Source organism: Pongo abelii, chromosome X (assembly GCF_028885655.2).
Source record: "Pongo abelii isolate AG06213 chromosome X, NHGRI_mPonAbe1-v2.0_pri, whole genome shotgun sequence".
Classification (NCBI taxonomy): Eukaryota; Metazoa; Chordata; class Mammalia; order Primates; family Hominidae; genus Pongo; species Pongo abelii.
The window spans coordinates 12,872,058-12,888,423 of record NC_072008.2 but is presented as its reverse complement, the minus strand read 5'-3'; the positions used below and the strand labels follow the sequence as shown (position 1 = coordinate 12,888,423).

The 16,366-nt window shown below is 41.5% G+C and overlaps 1 pseudogene; it reads left to right on the top strand.

Moving 5' to 3' along the window:
* The first annotated feature begins 1,189 nt into the window (after window positions 1-1,189).
* On the top strand, window positions 1,190-2,441 carry LOC100451944 (large ribosomal subunit protein bL35m-like; annotated as a pseudogene).
* Window positions 2,442-16,366: the final 13,925 nt, after the last annotated feature.

The window sequence follows — 16,366 nt, the reverse complement described above, 5'->3', positions numbered from 1 at the left end:
GGATGTTTCACAGTTTAACCATTTCTCTAACGGACATTTGGGTTGTTTCTGATCTTTGGTATTGCAAGCACTAGTGCAATAAATAGCCTTGGGCCTCCGAAAGATCTTCTGAAGAGTTAGCTGTGGCTCCAGTGAACTACCCCAGTCTGAGTGATGGCGCAGAAGATCCTACATTATTGTTCTAGTCCCCCATCTGTAAGTTAGCTCAAGAGAGATCACTGGACGGAGAGGATACAGTTCTTCTCTTTATCTTGTGAGAATTGGCCTCTCACTGGCTGGGGCAACTCATACTTTGTTTTCTAGGTCTTGTTGTATTTCTTCTTTCTTTTTAGGTGGAAATGAGGAGGACTGGGAACAGCCCTTGGTGGGTAGGTAAGGTTTAGTGTAGGGTTGCCAAATTTAGCAAATCAGGACATGCTTCTACTAAAAAATTATTTATTATCTGAAATTCAAATTTAATTGGGTGTCCTGTATTTTATCTGGCCACCCTAGTTTAGTGCCGTATTTTATTCTATTTTATTTATTTATTTTTAGAAACAGGGTCTCACTATGTTTTCCACACTGGCCTTGATCTCCTGGTCTCAAGCAATCCTCCCACCTCAGCCTCCCAATTTTTTTTAGATTATAGGAGTGAGCCACCATGCCCAGCAGTACCATATTTTAATCTAGAGATTTAAACATTGAAGGACTCCTGGGGTGAATGCTCTGAAATGAAAAGGAAGGTCAGACTTGATCAGCATCCAGAGTGGTGATTGAACAAAGATATGGTCGTGGACAGAAGCCCTAGATTTGAGTCCCAGCTCTGCCATTTGACTCAGACATAGACATCAAAGTGGTTCAATAGAAACCTGGCATTGGCTGGGCATGGTGGCTCACGCCTATAATCCCAGCACTTTGGGAGGCCAAGGCGGGTGGATCACCTAAGGTCAGGAGTTTGAGACCAGCCTGTACAACATGGTGAAACCCCGTCTCTACTGAAAATACAAAAATTAGCTGGGTGTGGTGGCAGGCACCTGAATCACAGCTACTTGGGAGGCTGAGGCAGGAGAATCTCTTGAACCCGGGAGGTGGAGGTTGCCGTGAGCCGAGATCGCGCCGTTGCACTCCAGCCTGGGGGAGAAGAGTGAGATTTCATCTCAAAAAAAAAAAAAAAAAAGAAAGAAACTTGGCATCATAGCAGGCTGGCAAGATGGCTGCCTCTGCCTTTGCTGGTGCGATGAGAGCAGCTTCAGGAATCTATGGCTCCTGAATATTTTTGCATCTCCAGCCCACCAAAACTGTGCCAGAAATGCCTCTCTTATTTCTGCATTGTCTACTGGACATTTTAGTCATATTCGGACACCATTTGTTTCCTCCACTCCCAGGCTTATCACATCTGTCAGAAACCTGACATGTGGGCATACTGCAGTGATCCCCAAGAGAGTGGCCCCCTTGCTTCCAAGTGTCCTGAAGCTGCCAGTCAGAACTGTAATATACGTCAGTACACAAAAAGGCAAGAGAAAGACTGTGAAAGCTGTCATCTATAGGTTTCTTCGACTTCATTCTGGCCTTTGGGTGAGGAGAAACGCTGGTTATAAGAAAAAATTCTGGAAAAAGACACCTGCAAGAAAAAAGTGATTGAGGGAATTTGTGTTCTGCAATAAAACCCAGAGTAAACTCTTAGATAAAATGACAATGTCCTTCTGGAAGAGGTGAAACTGGTATGCTGATGATCCTTATCAGAAATATCTTTATGAAACAAACCTGAAAGTATAGATCAGAAGTTTCACTTGTTTCTCCATTATTGAATATGTATCTTTGTGTACATGACATCTTTCAAAAATAGGCAAGTATAAAACCGATGTAAACTGTACCAGTTAATATGTAAACATCCAATGCCAACATTAAACTTATAAAAGTATTTAAACTTAAAAAAAAACAAAAAAACTTGGCATCATACATATTCTCCCAAAGCTGGAAAAACACCTCTTTACTGATAGGAACCTAAATAAACCCCTTAAACAAGTTGCCCAAGTCTAGTTAATGCTGTGTTGCCAGCATGTGGAGGTATAAAGTCTCAGGTTGCTTTATGCAAGTCGCTTGGTTTGGATGAGTGTGTGAGTGAGAGGTAGGTATGAATCCCACTGCCTTACAGTTCATGCTAGTTTTTTCCACTCTCAGATGCTGTAAGTCAGGGTCTGCTTGACGAAAAGGAGGGAGGACTTTGATGACAAGTATCATGGTATTTGTATAACAAGTCTAAAAGTTTTAATCCCTTCAGTTAGATACAACCATGGACATTTTTCAAGTAATAATATTTTTATTAGAAATTTGCAGATACCTTGAGCCTGTTCTTTGTAATGACATGGAAAAAGAACACAGCCTACATATCCCTTTGTATATAGGATATTTTTAGCATTGTAAAGCCCCGGTGTCATAATTAACCTTGTCTTTTGTTTCTCATTCCCCTTTTAAATGAAAGTATGAAGCACTTCACTGCTTAGTTCTTCTGTAAGTTTCATTTTACTGTGAAATGAAAGTGTTCTGAAGATATCCTTGACAGGATATGCAAACGAATGTAACAAAAACCTTCCTTTGTGATGAAGGCTGGTCCTAAGTACATACTAGATTTCACCAGATGAGTCCAAAAGATCAGATGCCTTGAAAAAAGGCCCCCAATGCAAATAATCGAGTAGTCAACCTGGTGAAAAAAAGGAAAGACTATTTATGCATGCATTGGTCTTTGAGCGGTTCTGCCTGCTGTCTTGTAAACTCAGAAGCAGTTTTCCTGAGGTGGGTATTACTGACCATCTAGCTCACCATCTGAGACTCATAAGTTGATTCGTGAATGGTGAGGTATAGTGAAGACCACTTGTTTGGGATTCAACATACATGGCCAGCCAATGAAAATGTTAACTCACATCTGCATATGCCTTCATCTTGTTATGGAACTCGAGGCACCATCATTCATAATGCTTAAAAATAAAACACCTGCAAGGCAGCTATTGTTAAAACCTAACTCACCCACAAGAAAGCTGATGCTCAATGAAGTCAAATCTCTAGTAATAAAATTGGGTTACTATTCATATCTTGACTACTGCCCAAGTTCTTTCTGTAAGTCATCTAAACAGCCAGGACCTCAGCAATCTGACTAGATAAAAACAAAAACTTCTTCTTGAGTTTATGATCCTAAGGGTTTCATTTTCATATCTACGGGTTTCTTTTTCATATTTAAAGCAGGTATTCATATTAGATGCTGTCACATTTTGCTTATCTCTTGCTGTGTAACAAACCATCCCAAAACGTATCTGCTTAAAACAGTAACCACTTTATTTGTTCATGATTCTTTGGTTGGCTGGGGCTCTGCTGGGCTGTTCTTTGGTTGGTTTCAGTTGGGGTCTCCTGTGAGGTTGTAATCAGATGGCTTTGTTCACATGTCTAGTTCCCCAGTGGGGAAGGTTGAGAGGGCGTGATCTTTTCCTCTTTTCTTCCCCATGTGGCTAGCTTGGGTTTCTTTTCATGGTGGTTTGATCCTGAGAGTAAGCATTTCAAGAGAGATAAGCTCCAATGTGCCAGCACTTATCAAGGGTTTGCTTACGTCATTCTTGCTAATGTCCTATTTATTGGCTGAGCCTGAAGTTAATATGGAAGGATACGCCACAGAAGTGTGAATACCGGGAGTTATGGTTCATCGGGAACCACCAAAGTAACAATCCACCACTTGTAGTATATACAACAGAAATGTAAAAAAATTCATATTTAAGACAAGATCTGTTGTTCCAGATTTTTTTGAAGAATATTGGATTCAAAACGTATTACTTTAGAATACTATGCAGCCTCCAAAACTCACACATTAGAATACTACACGACATGGAAAAAGATACTATGCTAAGAGTAAACCAAAAAAAGTTTTAAAACAAGTATTTGTTTGTATGTATACTCCACTTTTAGCCATTGTTATTGCTGATTATTTTCATTACTTGTCTTTGCATTTATCAAAATTTTATCAGTGCATATATACTATTTTTAATCAGTAATAAAGTATTTTTGCAGTTGAAGAAAAAATCTAAAAATAGTATTGCAATAATACGTGATAGGTTAACAAGGTTTGAGTATGTTTACATAATATTATTTATATTGCTATATTGCTTTATAGATCCTGGAAAGTAAAATATTTGTAGTCAATAAAATAAAGTTCTTACAGAAATGCAAATAAAACAATACCCCAGTACTGTTAAATTATCAGATTGGAAAAAAGGAAAAAGATGATCAATTCACAGTGTTTGTCAGGATTTAGGGACTTTGGGTGAGAGTGCAAATTGGTACAACCTTTCTGGCAAGCAATTGAAATAGATCAGGATTTTAAATGGGCATTGCTTTGTAGGAATTCTTACTAAAGAGGAAAATGTTTTAAATTCTCCAAACTGTAGCTACTGACCTGTACTGATTTGTGGAATTAATGGTGGTGCTTTGTCTCTTTATATACTTTCCGCCATTCTTCATACCTTCTACATGTAGTTTCCCAAAGCTGATACACATTAATGTTGAGAGAAGGTGGCAGAACTTGAAAGCTTCACGGTCCATGACCTTAGAGTGGAGCTTCTCAATTTCAGCTGCACATTGGAATGGGATCATTACAAAGTTCCTGATTACTATGTTGACACCAAAGGTTCTGATTTAACTACTCTTGGGTGTTGCCGGGGTATCTGGAATTTTCAAGGCTGCTCATGTAATTCCAATTGATAACCAACTTTGACACCAACAGGTGTAGTCAAAACTCTCTTGACTGAACTGACCTGAAATTCCACCGGTTAACCTGCATTCTCCTTACCTTCTGTTAAAAAAAAAAAAAAGTTGGCCGATTTCTTATTAACATCTCAAGTTGATAGGCTGTCAGTACATATGTCTTATTGCTCTCAACAGTTGAGTTGTTTTCCTAGAGCCAGTTGTATCTGTTTCTAAACCTTTTATTCTCTATTTGTTTTTTTTTTGTTTTTGTTTTGTTTTTTTGAGACAAGGTCCCACTCTGTCACCCAGGCTGAAGTGCAGTGGTGTGATCATGGCTCACTGCAGCTTTGATCTCCCAGGCTCAAGCAATCCTCTCATCTCAGCCTCCTGAGTAGCTGGGACCACAGGCATGCACCACCATGCCCAGCTAATTTTTAAATTTTTTGTAGAGACAAGGTCTCGCCATGTTGCCTAGGCAGGTCTTGAACTCTTAGACTCAAGCAATCCTCCTGCCTCTGACTCCCAAAGTGCTGGAATTACAGGCGTGAGCCACTGCACTTGGCCCTAAAACATTACTTTTTAAAGGCAATACTCATATTACTGAAATCATTGGAAATTACTTAGATATTGAGTGTTTGTTGAATCCCTTATTACAAATGACTTAAATACTTTTAATTTTAATGTTTTTTGATAATAACTTCATTTTTGCCAATGGAATATGAATAATATAGGAACATTACGTTGTACTTTGTGCTGCTAGAAGACCAGCATTGTCTTTGTCTTTCCATAAAACCAAAGCATTAGTAACAACTGAAATATCCCAAGCAACCACAACAGGGCTCGGCAATTATAGTTGTTGGTTAAGTGAGTACAAATATCAGAAACTTTTGCTCTAGGTACATTCAAACCTTGAGGTAAGTCAGAAGCTCGTATTCTCTGCCAATGTCCACCAAGTTGGCATAACTTTTCAGCTGACAAGATTTACCATGAAACATAATTAAATTCGAGTATAACTTACCGGAGCCAGAGCCATTTTTATCAGAAAAGGAAGTGATCTTTCCTTACACAACAGACAGGGACCATTACATTAGCAACTAGCATGGACTTAACTATCAGGGTGGTTTTCAACTTTCTCCTAAGGTTTTTGGTGATGCAGATGCTGCTAGTCCAGGGCCTCACTTTGAGAACCACTGCCTTACAGATCACCATTATTTAAAAAATCTCCATTACCCAGTGTTGTTATTTTGGTTCTCATGTTAGCATAACGACCTGAAAAAGGACCACGCAAACACAGTGAGTGAAATGAAGACCTTGTTTTTGGAGGAAGGCAAAGGACAACCAAATCAGTGGATGCAAGTATTCCAGGTTCTGATGGAAGTTATCATACCGTATTTTTTGCTTTTCCCCACTACCCTGAGGTTTAATGATAAGCTCCTTCACTGTTATGCGCTAGTGATTAGAATCATTGAAGTTGCCTGGGTTAATGAAAACATCTCTGCTTAAAGAACAGAAAAGCCCCCATTTTCTTTTTTGTTGTTGTTGTTGTTGTTCATTTGTTTGTTTGTTTTGAGACAGAGTCTCTCTCTGTCACCCAGTCTAGAGTGCAGTGGCTCAATCTCAGCACACTGCAATCTCTGCCTCCCCAGTTCAAGTGATTCTCCTGCCTCAGCCTCTGGAGTAGCTGGAATTACAGGTGTGTGCCACCATGCCCGGCTAATTTTTGTATTTTTGGTAGAGATGGGGTTTTACCATGTTGGCCCGGCTGGTCTCGAACTCCTGACCTGAAGTGATCCACCCACCTCAACCTCCCAAAGTGCTGGGATTATAGTCGGGAGCCACCGCGCCTGGCCGAAAAGCCCCATTTTCTACCCCCAGCTTTTCCTCTAGGGAACTGTGTAACCTTACTAAGCCAGTTACTTAGTCTCTTTGAGCCTTAGTTTCCTCATCTGTAGAATAAGATGGGAATCATTCAGTCATGAATGTTCCATCTAACTCCAAAATCTTATCAATGCCATGACCTTTGACAGATGTAATGGGCTCTGTGATTTGACCACAGATGACTTTTGCCATTTTGGCCCATAAGAGTTAAATTACCAGGTGGCTGGGAAGATGGCCAAATAGGAACAGCTCCGGTCTGCAGCTCCCAGCAAGATCAATGCAGAAGGTGGGGGGGTTTCTGCATTTCCAAGAGGTACCTGGCTCATCTCTTTGGGACTGGTTAGATAGTAGGTGCAGCCCACAGAGGGTGAGCAGAAGCAGGGTGGGGTGTCATCTCACCTGGGAAGTGCAAGGGGTTGGGGAACTCCCTCCCCTAGCCAAAGGAAGCCATGAGGGACTGTGCCATGAGGAACAGTGCATTCCAGCCCAGATACTACACTTTTCCCACAGTCTTTGCAACCCACAGACCAGGAGATTCCTTTGGGTGCCTATGTGACCAGGGCCCTGGGTTTCAAGCACAAAACTGGTCGGCCATTTGGGCAGACACTGAGCTAACTGCAGGAGTTTTTTTTTTTTTTCATACCCCAGTGGCACCTGGAACACCAGCGAGACAGAACCGTTCACTACCCTGAAAAGGGGGCTGAAGCCAGGGAGCCAAGTAGTCTAGCTCAGCAGATCCCACCCCTACAGAGCCCAGCAAGCTAAGATCCACCGGCTTGAAATTCTTGCTGCCAGCGCAGCAGTCTGAAGTTGACCTGGGATGCTCAAGCTTGGTGGGGGAAGCGGTGTCTGCTATTACTGAGGCTTGAGTAGGTGGTTTTCCTCTCACAGTGTAAACAAAGCTGCCAGGAGGTTCAAACTGGGCAGAGCCCACTGCAGCTTGGCAAAGCCACTGTAGCCAGAATGCCTCTCTAGATTCCTCCTCTCTGGGCAGGGCACATCTGAAAGAAAGGCAGCAGCCCCAGTCAGGGACTTATAGATAAAACTCCTGTCTCCCTGGGACAGAGCACCTGGGGGAAGGGGTGGCTGTGGGCACAGCTTCAGCAGATTTTAATGTTCCTGCCTGCCAGCTCTGAAGAGAGCAGTGGATCTCCCAGCACAGTGCTTGAGCTCTGCTAAGGGACAGACTGCCAACTCAAGTGGGTCCCTGACCCTCGTGCCTCCTGACTAGGAGACACTTCCCAGCAGGGGTTGACAGACACCTCATAAAGGAGAGCTCCAGCTGGCATCCAGTGAGTGCCCCGCTGGGATGAAGCTTCCAGAGGCAGGAACAGGCAGTAATCTTTGCTATTCTACAGCCTTCGCTGGGGATACCCAGGCAAACAGGGTCTGGAGTGGACCTTCAGCAAACTCCAGCAGACCTGAAGCAGAGAGGCCTGACTGTTAGAAGAAAAATTAACAAACAGAAAGCAATAACATCAACATCAACAAAAAGGATGCCCACACAAAAACCCCATCTGAAGGTCACCAACATCAAAGACCAAAGGTAGATAAATCCACAAAGATGAGGAAAAACCAGTGCAAAAAGTCTGAAAATTCCAAAAACTAGAATGCCTCTTCTCCTCCAAAGGAATACAACTTCTCGCCAGCAAAGGAACAAAACTGAATGGAGAATGAGTTTGACCAATTGATAGAAGTAGGCTTCAAAAGGTGGGTAATAACAAACTCCTCAGAGCTAAAGGAGCATGTTCTAACTCAATGCAAGGAAGCTAAGAACCTTGAAAAAAGGTTAGCGGAATTGCTAACTAGAATAACCAGTTTAGAGAAGAACATAAATGATCTGATGGAGCTGAGAAACACAGCACAAGAACTTTGTGAAGCATACACAAATATTAATAGCTGAATTGATCAAGTGGAAGAAAGGATATCAGAGATTGAAGATCAACTTAATGAAATAAAACGTGAAGACAAGATTAGAGAAAAAAGAATGAAAGGAACAAAGAAAGCCTCCAAGAAATATGGGACTATGTGAAAAGACCAAACCTATGTTTCATTGGTGTATCTGAAAGTGACAGGGAGAATGGAACCAAGTTGGAAAACACTCTTCAGGATATTATCCAGGAGAACTTCCCCAACCTAGCAAGACAGGCCAACATTGAAATTCAGGAAATACAGAGAATACCACAAAGATACTCCTTGAGGAGAGCAACCCCAAGACACATAATCATCAGATTCACCAAGGTTGAAATGAAGGAAAAAATGTTAAGGGCAGCCAAAGAAAAAGGTCGGGTTACCCACAAAGGGAAGCTCATCAGACTAACAGCAGATCTCTCCGCAGAAACCCTACAAGCCAGAAGAGAGTGGGGGCCAATATTCAACATTCTTAAAAAAGGAATTTTCAACCCAGAATTTCATATCCAGCCAAACTAAGCTTCATAAGCGAAGGAGAAATAAAATCCTTTACAGAAAAGCAAAGCTGAGAGACATTTTGTCACCACCAGGCCTGCCTTACAAGAGCTCCTGAAGGAAGAACTAAATATCAAAAGGAAAAACTGGTACCAGCCACTGCAAAACATACCAAATTGTAAAGACCATCGACACTATGAAGAAACTGCATCAACTAATGGGCAAAATAACCAGCAAGCATCATAATGACAGGATCAAATTCACATATAACAGTATTAACCTTAAATGTAAATGGGCTAAATGCAAATGGGCTAAATGCCCCAATTAAAAGACACAGACTTGCAAATTGGATAAAGAGTCAAGACCCATTGGTGTGCTGTATTCAGGAGACCCATCTCATGTGCAGAGACACACATAGGCTCAAAATAAAGGGATGGAGGAATATTTACCAAGCAAATGGAAAGCAAAAAAAAAAAAAAACAGGTGTTGGTCGGGCTCACACCTGTAATCCCAGCACTTTGGGAGGCTGAGGCAGTGGGATCACCTGAGGTCGGGAGTTCAAGACCAGCCTGACCAACATGGAGAAACCACATCTCTACTAAAAATACAAAATTAGCAAGGTGTGGTGGCACATGCCTGTAATCCCAGCTACTCAGGAGGTGGAGGCAGGAGAATTGCTTGCACCTGGGAGGCAGGGGTTGTGGTGAGCCAAGATCATGCCACTGCACTCTAGCCTGGGCAACAAGAGCAAAACGCCATCTAAAAAAAAAAAAACAAAGAAAAAAACCCAGCAGGCGTTGCAATCCTAGTCTGTGATAAAACAGATTTTAAGCCAACAAAGATTAAAAAAAGACAAAGAGGGGCACTATATAATGGTAAAGGGATCAATGTAACAAGAAGAGCTAATTATCCTAAATATATGTGCACCCAATACAGGAGCACCTAGATTCATAAAGCAAGTTCTTAGAGACCTACAAGGAGACTTAGACTCCCACACAATAATAGTGGGAGATTTTAACACCCCACTGTCAATATTAGACAGATCAATGAGACAGAAAATTAACAAGGATATTCAGGACTTGAACTCAGCTCTGGACCAAGCAGACCTAATAGACATCTACAGAACTCTCCACCTCAAATAACAGAATATACATTCTTCTCAGCACCACATCACAGTTATTCTAAAATTGACCACATAATTCACTCCTCAACAAATGCAAAACAATGGAAACCATAACAAACAGTCTATCAGACCACAGTGCAATCAAATTAAAATTCAGGATTAAAAACTCACTCAAAACTGAGTGATTAAAAACTCACTCAAAACAACTACATGGAAACTGAAAAACCTGCTCCTGAATGACTACTGGATAAATAACAAAATTAAGGCAGAAATAAATAAGTTATTTGAAACCAATGAGAACAAAGACACAACATACCAGAATCTCTGGGACACAGCTAAAGCAGTGTTTAGAGGGAAAGTTATAGCACTAAATGCCCACAAAAGAAAGCAGGGAAAGATCTAAAATCGACACCCTAACATCACAATTAAAAGAACTAGAGAAGCGAGAGCAAACAAATTCAAAAGCTAGCAGAAGACAAGAAATAACTAAAATCAGAGCAGAACTAAAGAAGATAGAGGCATGAAAAACCCTTCAAAAAATCAGTGAATCTGGGAGCTGGTTTTCTGAAAACATTAACAAAATAGATAGACCACTAGCCAGACTAATAAAGGAGAAAAGAGAGAAGAATCAAATAGACACAATACAAAATGATAAAGGGGTTATTACCACTGATCCCACAGAAATACAAACTACTATCAGAGAATACTAAAAACACCTCTATGCAAATAAACTAGAAAATCTACAAGAAATGCATAAATTCCTTGACAGATACACCCTCCCAAGACTAAATCAGGAAAAAGTCAAATCCTTGAATAGATCAATAACAAGTTCTGAAATTGAGGCAGTAATTAATAGCCTATCAACCAAAAAAAGCACAGGACCAGATGTATTCACAGCTGAATTCTATGAGAGGTACAAAGAGGAGGTGGTACCATTCCTTCTGAAACTATTCCAAACAATAAAAAAAGAGGAACTTCTTCCTAACTCATTTTATGAGGCCAGCATCATCCCAATACCAAAACCTGGCAGAGACACAATGAAGAAAGAAAATTTCAGGCCAATATCCCTGATGAACATCAATGAGAAAATCCTTAATAAAATATTGGCAAACCAAATCCAGCAGCACATCAAAAAGCTTATCCACCACAATCAAGTCAGCTTTATCTCTGGGCTGCAAGGCTGGTTCAACATATGCAAATCAATAAACATAATCTATCACATAAACAGAACCAATGACAAAAACCACATGATTATCTCAATAGATGCAGAAAAGGCCTTCAATAAAATTCAACACCCCTTCATACTAAAAACTCTCAATAAACTAGGTATTGATGGAACATATCTCAAAATAATAAGAGCTATTTATGACAAACCCACGCCAATATCATATTGAATGGGCAAACCTGGAAGCACTCCCTTTGAAAACTGGCACAAGACAAGGATGCCCTCTCTCTCCACTCCTATTCAACACAGTATTGGAAGTTCTGGCCAGGGCAATCAGGCAAGAGAAAGAAATAGAGGGTATCCAAATAGGAAGAGAGGAAGTCATATTGTCTCTGTTTGCAGATGACATGATTGTATATTTAGAAGACTGCATCATCTCAGCCCACAATCTCCTTAAACTGATAAGCAACTTCAGGAAAGTCTCAGGATACAAAATCAATGTGCAAAAATCACAAGCATTCCTATACACCAATAATGGACATACAGAGAGCCAAATCATGAGTGAACTCCCATTCACAATTGCTACAAAGAGAATAAAATACCTGGGAATACGACTTACAAGGGATGTGAAGGACCTTTTTAAGGAGAACTACAAACCACTGCTCAAGGAAATAAGAGAGGACACAAACAAATGGAAGAACATTCCATGCTCATGGATAGGAAAAAACAATATCCTGAAAATGGCCATATTTTCCAAAGTAATTTATAGATTCAATGCATCCCCATCAAGCTACCATTGACTTTCTTCTCAGAATTAGAAAAAAACTACTTTAAATTTCATATAGAACAAAAAATACATACCGTATAGCCAAGTCAATCCTAAGCAAAAAGAACAAAGCTGGAGGCATCACGCTAACTGACTTCAAACTATATTACAAGGCTACAGTAACCAAAACAGCATGGTACTGGTACCAAAACAGAAATAAAGACCAACGGAACAGAACAGAGGCCTCAGAAATAATGCCACACATCTGCAACCATCTGATCTTTGACAAACCTGACAAAAACAAGCAATGGGGAAAGGATTCTCTATATAATAAATGGTGTTGGGAAAACTGGCTAGCCATATGCAGAAAACTGAAACTGGACCCCTTCCCTACAACTTATACAAAAATGAACTCATGATGGATTAAAGACTTAATTGTAAGACCTAAAACCATAAAAACCCTAGAAGAAAACCTAGGCAATACCCTTCAGGACACAGGCATGGGCAAAGACTTCATGACTAAAACACCAAAAGCAATGGCAACAAAAGCCAAAATTGACAAATGATCTAATTAAACTAAAGAGCTTCTGCATAACAAAAGAAACTATCATCACAGTGAACAGGCAACCTACAGAATGGGAGAAAATTTTTGCAATCTGTCCATCTGACAAAGGGCTATTTTCCAGAATCTACAAGGAACTTAAACAAATTTACAAGAAAAAAACAACCCCATCAAAAAGTGGGTGAAGGATATGAACAGAGACTTCTCAAAAGAAGACATTTATGTGGCCAAGAAACATATGAAAGAAAGCTCATCATCACTGGTCATTAGAGAAATGCAAATCAAAACCACAGTGAGATACCATTTCACACCAGTTAGAATGGTGATCATTAAAAAATCAGGAAACAACAGATGCTGGAGAGGATGTGGAGAAATAGGAATGCTTTTACACTGTTGGTGGGAGTGTAAATTAGTTCAACCATTGAGGAAGACAGCGTGGCAATTCCTCAAGGATCTAGAACCAGAAATACCATTTGACCCAGCAATCCCATTACTGGGCATATACACAAAGGATTATAAATCATTCTACTATAAAGACATATGCACACATATGTTTATTACAGTGCTATTTACAATAGCAAAGAGTTGGAACCAACCCAAATGCCCATCAATGATAGACTGGATAAAGAAAATGTGGCACATATACACCATGGAATACTATGCAGCCACAGAAAAGGATGAGTTCATGTCCTTTGCAGGGACATGGATGACACTGGAAACCATCATTCTCAGCAAACTAACAGAGGAACAGAAAACCAAACACCGCATATTCTCACTCATAAGTGGGAGCTGAACAATGAGAAAATATGGACACAGGGAGGGGAGCATCACACACCGGGGCCTGTCGGGGTGTGAGGGGCTAGGGGAGGGATAGCATTAGGAGAAATATGTAATGTAGATGACAGGTTGATGGGTGCAGCAAACCACCATGGCAGGTGTATACCTATGTAACAAACCTGCACGTTCTGCACATGTGTCCCAGAATTTAAAGTATATATATATATGAGTTAAATTACCTTGGATGTATTGATTCCTCTTCATTCTGGCTTGTCACAGCAGGATGAAAAATAACTGAAGGGCCAGGTAACCCAAGACCTGCATGGCTCATCGAAAGATCTGCTGTCTTTACTGGGCGAGGTGGCTCACATCCATAATCCCAGCACTTTGAGAGACCAAGACAGCAGATCATCTGTGGTCAGGAGTTTGACACCGACCTGGCCAATATGGTGAAACCCCCTCTCTACAAAAATACAAAAAAAAATTAGCTGGGTGTGGTTGTGGGCACTTGTAACCCCAGCTACTCCGGAGGCTAAGACAGGAGAATCACTTGAACCCAGGAAGCAGAGGTTGCAGTGAGCCAGATTGTGCCACTGCACTCCAGCCTGGGTGACAAGAGCGAGACTCCATCTAAAAAAAAAAAAAAAAAAAAAAGTGCTCTCTTGAGGTCACTGTTAAAATCAGACTAAACTTCAATCATCTCCTTCAAGGTTACTGTTAGTATATTAATTTCCTCCTTTTTTTTTTTTTTATTGGAGACCGAGTCTCACTCTGTCATCCAGGCTGGAGTGCAGTGGCACGATCTTGGCTCACTGCAACCTCCACCTCCTGGGCTCAAACGATGCTACCCCCAAACCCCCCAAGTAGCTGGGACCATAGGCCTGCACCACCATGCCTGGCTAATTTTTTTTTTTTTTGAGACGGAGTCTCACTCTGTCGCCCAGGCTGGAGTGCAGTGGTGCAATCTTGGCTCACTGCAAGCTCTGCCTCCTGGGTTCACGCCATTCTCCTGCCGCAGCCTCCCGAGTAGCTGGGACTACAGGCGCCCGCCACCACGCCCGGCTAATTTTTTGTATTTTTAGTAGAGACGGGGTTTCACCGTGTTAGCAGGATGGTCTTGATCTCCTGACCTTGTGATCTGCCTGCCTCGGCCTCCCAAACTGCTGGGATTACAGGCATCAGCCACCGCATCCCGCCTCCTGGCTAGTTTTTGTATTTTTTGTAGAGACAGGGTTTCGCCATGTTAGCCAGGCTGGTCTCAAACTCCTGAGCTCAAGCAATCCTCCTGCCTCGGCCTCCCAAAGTGCTGGGATTACAGGTATGAGCCATCACACCAGGCCTAGTATATTAATTTCTTGATTTAAAAAAACCAAAATCCTTGTGACTTATTCTAAGGCTGAATTGTTCTTAGAGAAAATTGAGGGAATAATTTAGTGAAGGATTCAAAATCTTGTGCCCAGGTCATGGCAGATGTAGGAATCAGTGCTTGTGGCCCTGCATCAAAAGGATAATGTGGCTGGGTGCCATGCCTCACACCTGTAATCCCAAGTGCTTTGGGAGACTAAGGCAAGAGGATCACTTGAGGCCGGGAGTTCAAGACCAACCTAGGCAACATAGTGAGACTCTGTCTCTACAAAAATATTTAAAAATTAGCCAAGCATGGTGCCGCACACACCATTGCACTCAAGCCTGGGCAACAGAGCAAGACATTTGTCTCTGAAAAAACAACGACAACAACAACAACAACAAAAACAAAAACAAAACAAAACAAAAAAACAAGGATAATGTGATTATTTTGGTGTAAACCTCATTTTGTACCAAAACGCTAGCATTGAATTTTTTAAAGTGAGGTATGATTGCCATTGTCTTATCCACTTTGTGCTAAAATACTTTTTTAGTTGTGATTGGGCCAGGGGCCAGGATGAATCTCCTCTGTAACTCTGACCTGAGTCTTCAGGAAAGAAGATTGAGGAAGAAAGTCTTGGTTAAAATAAATCAGGTTGTCAAGCAGGGTTGATTTTGCCCCCAAGGAACATTGGCAAGGTTTGGAGACATCTTTTGGTTGTCACAAATGTGGGATGGGGGTTGCTATCGGCATTTAGTGGGTGGAGGCTAGGGATGCTGCTTACCATCCTACAATGCACAAGACAGCTCCCCCAGGAAAGAATGAGCCAGCCTCAAATGGCAAGAGTGCTGAGGCTGAACAACCTTGAAACATGCTGGGAGGTGAAAGCAGGGAATCTGTCCCTGGGGAGCGTCTGGCCCCAGGGAAAGGCTGGTGCTTGGGCTAGTTTGTCCAACCTCCCTCCCGTTTCTCCACCCCCAAGACCCTCCTCCAGTTCACATCTGTCTCACCTTCCCTCTCCCCTGCCCCCATTCTGAAATGCCTCCATCGAGGACTTCGGGAAGTTTATTGCGGAAAAAATTAGCTCTCAGGAAAATACAAGAGAAACATAAGAAACTAATAAATGTAGAAAAAAAATGCTCAGCAGCAGAAGTATACCAGAATTGGCTTTGCAAACAATGGAGTATCTCGTAGGAGGATCTGGAAGAGATGGGGTCACATACTTTTTAAGCAAGTGCACCTTTGTTCTTTTTGCATTTTAATGCTGAATATAGCTGTCTTTGTAGGCTCAAAATATAAACGATTCCGATTTCCAATTTTTTTAAATACCAAAAGAATAGGAACACATCAACACAAATACTAAAAGAACAAAGCCTGATATACCAGAAAATCTGGGGAGGGGGAAAAAGTGTTGGAATCACTGCTGAGAATTGAACCCAGCAGGCCACATTCCTAGCCTTTTCCTGGTCACCCCACTGTTTCACACACCCCAAATAAATTATCCTGCCTACAGCATGGTGCCATCATACTTCTGTGTTGCTGACATCAAATGATTGTGCATAAAACTACCTGTGTCACTGGGCGCGGTGGCTCATGCCTGTAATCCCAGCACTTTGGGAGGCTGAGGCAGGTGGATC